The 6,645-nt window shown below is 40.5% G+C and overlaps 1 protein-coding gene across 1 annotated transcript in view; it reads right to left on the bottom strand.

The window, feature by feature from the left end:
* LOC139377347 (protein transport protein Sec61 subunit gamma-like) overlaps positions 1 to 251 on the bottom strand; it is a 4,968-nt gene extending 4,717 nt beyond the window's left edge. The window contains exon 1 of the mRNA XM_071120372.1: positions 150 to 251. The gene's annotated coding sequence lies outside the window, so the exon portion shown is untranslated. The remainder of the gene's footprint in view (positions 1 to 149) is intronic.
* Positions 252 to 6,645: the final 6,394 nt, after the last annotated feature.

Raw genomic sequence — 6,645 nt, 5'->3', positions numbered from 1 at the left:
CAGCTCAGCCAATGTAAGATAGCTACATTGTAACGACTGTTCTTCTGAAAACAATATATTATTAAAGCTCTTGATGAAACTTCTAAACTATTAACAACACAAAAATAGATCTGTAAATTAATGTGATAGGGTAATTCTAGTAGACTTACCGGAGTTCTCTTCTGAAGACTTATTTATGTGACTGCTCTATGTAAAGGCCACGTATGTTCTAAAAGCCGACGTCGACATCGGGTAAATACGCATGCGCTCAAGGGTAACTCGGATGTGAAGGATGACGCCAACTCTGACGCACGCGAAATAGGAAAAGTAGCGACATTATTCGGGGGTGTAAACCGAGCTTTCGTGTCCTGAGTAAATCTAGTAAATGCACTTACTTATGAATCAAATAATGCCTAATGGAATAGCTAAGCTACATGCTCTCCTGAGAACCTCTATATGAATGTTGTAAACCACCGTGCCCGTGATAATTCCGAAACCAATGTACTTCTGTGAACATAATGCTAAGAAAGAAAGGGAGTGCCTGTTAACCTTAAAATACATGGTATTGGTATAGGCAGCTTGTATGAATCCAATTAAATCCCCTCCTGCCCAGATAGGAATATTTTTTACTAACATGTACATGGCTAAAAAGGACTGTCCTCATGCACACACCCTTAAATCAAACGTAAATCCACCTATTCCTCTACAATGTATGGAAACCATTTCTAGAGGGAGTCATTCGGGCATGGACTTTGAAGCTGTGCAAGATTGAATGCAGTCACTCACTCACTAGATGGTAGTAAGGTGCCATGTACTGCATATGGCTGTATTTCAGAAAACAGTGGTAGCAATTTCAGCAAACGCCTTGTTCAAGATCTTGAGTCATTGTTCCTGCCCTTAAAAATTGACCTTGGTACTACTATGGTACTTTCATTCATACCATGGTATAGTTTGAATCATGGAAATGTACTGTGGTTTTAACTTTGAAGGATGATGTTACTGCCATGCATTTTTACCATGGTATAGATGTGGATCATGGAAATACCATGGTAATCCACAATAATGATAAATGGTAGCAAAAATGATCATATGGTACAATCTTTATTAATTGTGCGTTACCATAGTACAATGGCAGTATAATGCATTAAATAAATAAACTCTCCAAGGTCAAAAGAGTTTGGTTGGTATTATATTGGTGAATTTATTTACCAGTATGGGCAAGTTTCTGATAAAGTCAGAGACCGGCTACTTTTGTTGGTCCTAGTTTGACTGTAACATTAAATATAAAGGGAAATAGTTGCTGTGAAAAAGGGGAAATACTTTCTGTATAGTGTTGTTTTTTGCTCATGTTTGGGTTCCCTGTGTTGCCAACCTGAAATGTGGGAAAATGTGAGATATATGGCAGCCTAATCTTTGGCATTTTGTAATCATTTACAGTATTTATAGTCAAGTTTTTTTTTTTGCCGCTCTAGTGGTTGCTTCACGTGCTCTTACTCTACATTGGCCCTGCCTAGTCAGTTGAATGAGGGAGCCGAGTTAATTAAAAACGGAAGAGGGAAGTACCAGATAAAATAGATATTTTAAACGTTTTCATCACGGTGAGCGAGTTATAGAGCACATGATATGAAACACAAAGTTAAGCAGAGTGTGATGATATACTTGTTGTTATTTCTTGATAATGTTTTGATAGTTTAGTTAATTTATAAAAGTCTGTTAGCATAGAAGCTGACGTCGGCTAAAGTTAGCTTTAGTCAAGCTAATGACAGGGTCAACGAACGTTGTTAACAAAGAGAAACATTGTACAACTCCCTAGAAAGGCCAAAACCTAGGAAGAAACCTAGAGAGGAACCAGGCTATGAGGGGTGGCCAGTCCTCTTCTGGCTGTGCCGGGTGGAGATTATATCAGAACATGGCCAAGATGTTCAAATGTTGATAAATGACCAGCACGGTCACATAATAATAATCACAGTAGTTGTCGAGGGTGCAACAAGTCAGCACCTCAGGAAGACCCAGAAGCACTGGATAAACTATTTTAAATCTTCAAGGTTTTAGACTCCCTTCATTCTTCTCACCATACCCTATTCAGGTCCCAAGGTTTAAGAGGGTACACTACACTACCATGTGTGTTGTGGGTTTTCACTATGAGCTAAAGGGGTAACGTTACTAAGCCCATGCTTTGCCATTCCAGAGCTAGTAGTGAATGTTGCATTATTTGAGTACCATAAATTACTACGTTTTGGTGACTTTACCTGAAAAATGGTGGGACACAGACAATCATAATACATTGTAAACAACTACCATGCTTTCATGTTTCACTACATGCTGCTAGTACAAAAACATTATTTTTTTCATTGTACTACCTTGATGCATGTTTTTTGGTCACTACCATGGCAGGAAAATACAATGGTATTTCCACCAGTACCATGGTATTTTCCTGCCATGGTAGTGACTAAAAATGCATGATAGTACCATGGTAGTTTTTTCATTGTACTACCATGGTATATTTCTGTAAGGTTATACATGTCCAGTACAAAAGTTCTGTATTATGGCTTGCACAATTACCATATAACTGAGTAACCAACAGTTATGGATGAGAACGGTCATGAAAATGAAATAACCTTCATAAACATGGAAATCACTTTTTGCTGTTTTTGAAAGAACAGTTGACTGAAGACGGACACAGGCCTTCATGGGGTTGGATCCGTTTCTGTGGTAACATGGACTTAATAATGTGCTGAAACAAGCAAGGTGTTGTAGCAAATGAGCACACATAGAAAGGTGCCAGCAAAGTGCAGCAGCAGCACACATAAATATAATCTATGGAAGCACATGCAGTCAGGAGCAGAGGAGAGAATTTTTTTTAAATATATATATACAGAACCAGTCAAAAGTTTGGAGACACCTACTCATTCAAAGGTTTTTCTTTATTTTTACTATTTTCTACACTGTAGAATAATAGAGAATACATCACAACTATGAAATAACACATATGGAATCATGTAGTAACCAAAAAATTGTTAAACAAATCAAAATATATTTTAGATTCTTCAAAGTAGCCATGATGACAGCTTTGCACACTCTTGGCATTCTCTCAACCAGCATCATGAGATAGTCACCTGGAATTAATTTAAATTAACAGATGTGCCTTGTAAAAAGTAAATTAATGGAATTTCTTTCCTTAATGTGTTTGAGCCAATCAATTGTGTTGTGATTAGGAAAGGTTGGTATACAGAAGAAACCCCTATTTGGTAAAAGACCAAGTCCATAGAACAGCTCAAATAAGCAAAGAGAAACAACAATCCATCAAGACATGAAGGTCAGTCAAGCCGGAAAATGTCTAGTGCAGTCGCAAAAACCATCAAGCGCTATGATGAAACTGTCTCTCATGAGGACTGCTACAGGAAAGGAAGACCCAGAGTTACTTCTGCTGCAGAGGATAAGTTCATTAGAATTTCCAGTCTCAGAAATTTCAGCTCAAATAAATGCTTCACAGAGTTCAAGTAACAGACAGTAACAGATCTCAACATCAACTGTTCAGAGGATCCTGAGTGAATCAGGTCTTCATGGTCAAATTTCTACAAAGAAACCACTACTAAAGGACACCAATAAGAAGAAGAGACTTGCTTGGGCCAAGAAACACAAGCAATGGACATTAGACTGGTGGAAATCTGTCTTTGGTCTGATGAGTCCAAATTTGAGATTTTTGGTTCCAATTGCTGTGTCTTTGTGAGACGCAGAGTAGGGGAATGGATGATCTCTGCATGTCTGGTTCCCACCGCGATGCATGGAGGAGGAGGTGTGATGGCGCTTTGCTGGTGACACTGTCAGTGATTTATTTAGAATTCAAGGCACACTTAACCCGCATGGCTACCACAGCATTCTGCATTGATACGCCATCGCATCTGGTTTGCGCTTATTGGGACTATCATTTGTTTTTCAACAGGACAATGACCCAAAACACACCTCCTGGCTGTGTAAGGGCTATTTGACCAAGAAGGGGAGTGCTGCATCAGATGACTTGGCCTCCACAATCACCCGACCTCAACCTAATTGAGATGAGTTGGACCACAGAGTGAAGGAAAAGCAGCCAACAAGTGCTCAGAATCCAGGTGTGTCCAAACTTTTGGCTGGTACTGTATATATTTGTTTGCTATTTGAACGGTTTGTACGGAGACGGTTATTACGGTCATTTGGCTGCCCAATTATCGCAATCCAAAAATACCATGACTGTCACAGCCCTATTCTGTATACAGCATTCATACGCATAGCAGGCCTTATAGGCTACTGCACAATATGCATGTGTAAGCATTCAAGCCAATCTCTTGACATTTTTTTCAGACAATTGACATATATTTATATGAATATTCCAAGGATAATGTTCAGTCCTATGTTTTCCCAAGCATTTGGCACCTGAGTTCCCATAGTTTCTGAGCCATCTTGTCATCCCTGGCAGCCCTTGTACAGCTGGAGGATTTACAGTCACTGTTTGAACAATACAAATTAAAACCAGTAAGTAAACTTGGAGTCACCCAATTATATGGTGTGTAGTCCTCCCACTATGACTCGGGAAACCATGCAGTTTATTAGGCTACAGATTAAAGTTATAATGAACTTCACTGGGTGGTGAAGATCTTGATGCTCCTTTCAAGAAATGATGAGGGTCTTATTCTGGTGACATGAGGATTGATTCTTGACCGCCATTTAACAATAATAATAATTTAATTATATAGACTAGCCTACCCACACTGTATCTGTGAGCAGTTGGCGAAGATGAGAAGAAGGAACTGAGGTCAACGTTGATAGCTTGCTACTACTATAATTGATTTTATCAAAAACAATATGTTTCTTGCACATGATATATTTATCAGTGTTATTGACCTCATTATAAGCCAGATTCAAGTAATTTACATTGTGATGCTGTAACTTAAAGCAGCAGCTGTAGCACAATCAAATGGAAATGGACAGCTCATGGTGCTGAAAGAAGGCAAATTCCAGTAGGCATAATTAATTTAAACTGTCTTCATTTTAATTAGACTTTACTAACAACAAGAGAGCTTTGTGTTGAAGCCTGTTTCTTCATATTCTTCCTGTTTGGCAGATGAAATTAGGCTATAGGCTGCTATATCCATAGATTTGTCTGTCATTTGTCTGAGTTTTTTATCCTAAAAAACTCCCCTAGTCCTTGCCGATGACAAGCATACCCATAACATGATGCAGCCACCGCTTGAAAATATGAAGAGAAGTACTCATAGTGATGTGTTGTGTTGGATTTGCCCCCAACATAACGCTTTGTATTCAGGACAAATAGTTCATTTAAAAAAAAGTGTTTTTTTGCAGTATTACTTTAGTGCCTTATTGCAAACAGGATGCATGTTTTGGCATATTTTTATTCTGTATAGGCTTCCTTCTTTTCACTCTGTTATTTATGTTAGTATTGTGGAGTAACTATAATGTTGTTGATCCATCCTCAGTTATCACCTATCACAGCCATTCAACTCGGTTTTAAAATCATCAGGCCAAAATCACAATTTGCCTCATCAGGCTAATTTCTACCAGCATGTTAAATGTGCAACCAGAGGGAGAAAAAAACTCTAGACCACCTTTACTCCACACACAGAGACGCGTACAAAGCTCTCTCTCGCCCTCCATTTGGCAAATCTGACCATAATTCTATCCTGATTCCTACTTACAAGCAAAAATTAAAGCAGGAAGCACCAGTGACTCGGTCAATAAAAAAGTGGTCAGATGAAGCATATGCTAAACTACAGGACTGTTTTGCTAGCACAGACTGGAATATGTTCCAGGATTCTTCCGATGGCATTGAGGAGTACACCACATCAGTCACTGGCTTCATAAACAAGCCATGGATTATAGGCAATATCCGCACTGAGCTAATGGATAGAGATGCCACTTCAAGGAGCGGGACTCTAACCCGGAAGCTTTTAAGAAATCCTGCTATGCCCTCCGACGAACCATCGAACAGGCAAAGCGTCAGTACAGGACTAAGATCGAATCGTACACCGGCTTCGACGCTCGTCGAATGTGGCAGGGCTTGCAAACTATAATAGACTACAAAGGGAAGCACAGCCGAGAACTGCCCAGTGACATGAGCCTACCAGACGAGCTAAATTACTTCTATGCTCGCTTCGAGGCAAGTAACACTTGGACTCCCGAGTGGTGCAGCGGTCTAAGGCACTGCATCTCAGTGCAAGAGGTGTCACTATAGTACCTGGTTTGAATCCAGGCTGTATCACATCCGGCCGTGACTGAGAGTCGCAGAGGGCGGCGCACAATTGGCCCAGCGTCATCCGGACACCGTGCACCTGGCGACCTTGCTTAGCGCGCCAATTGTGCGTCACCCCACTGACCTCTCGGTCACGACCGGCTGCTACAGAGCCTGGGCGCGAACCCAGAGTCTCTGGTGGCACAGCTAGCGCTGCAATGCAGTGCCCTAGACCACTGCGCCACCCAACATGTTTCAAGCAGACCACCATAATCCCTTTGCCCAAGAACACTAAAGTAACCTGCCTGAATGACTACCGACCCGTTGCACTCACGTCTGTAGCCATGACGTGCTTTGAACGGCTGGTCATGGATCACATGAACACCATTATCCCAGAAACCCTAGACCCATTGAAATTTGCATACCGCACTAACACTTCACAT

This window comes from Oncorhynchus clarkii, chromosome 20, assembly GCF_045791955.1.
Source record: "Oncorhynchus clarkii lewisi isolate Uvic-CL-2024 chromosome 20, UVic_Ocla_1.0, whole genome shotgun sequence".
In the NCBI taxonomy this organism is placed as follows: Eukaryota; Metazoa; Chordata; class Actinopteri; order Salmoniformes; family Salmonidae; genus Oncorhynchus; species Oncorhynchus clarkii.
The sequence above is the reverse complement of the archived record's forward strand: the minus strand, read 5'-3'. Positions and strand labels throughout refer to the sequence as shown.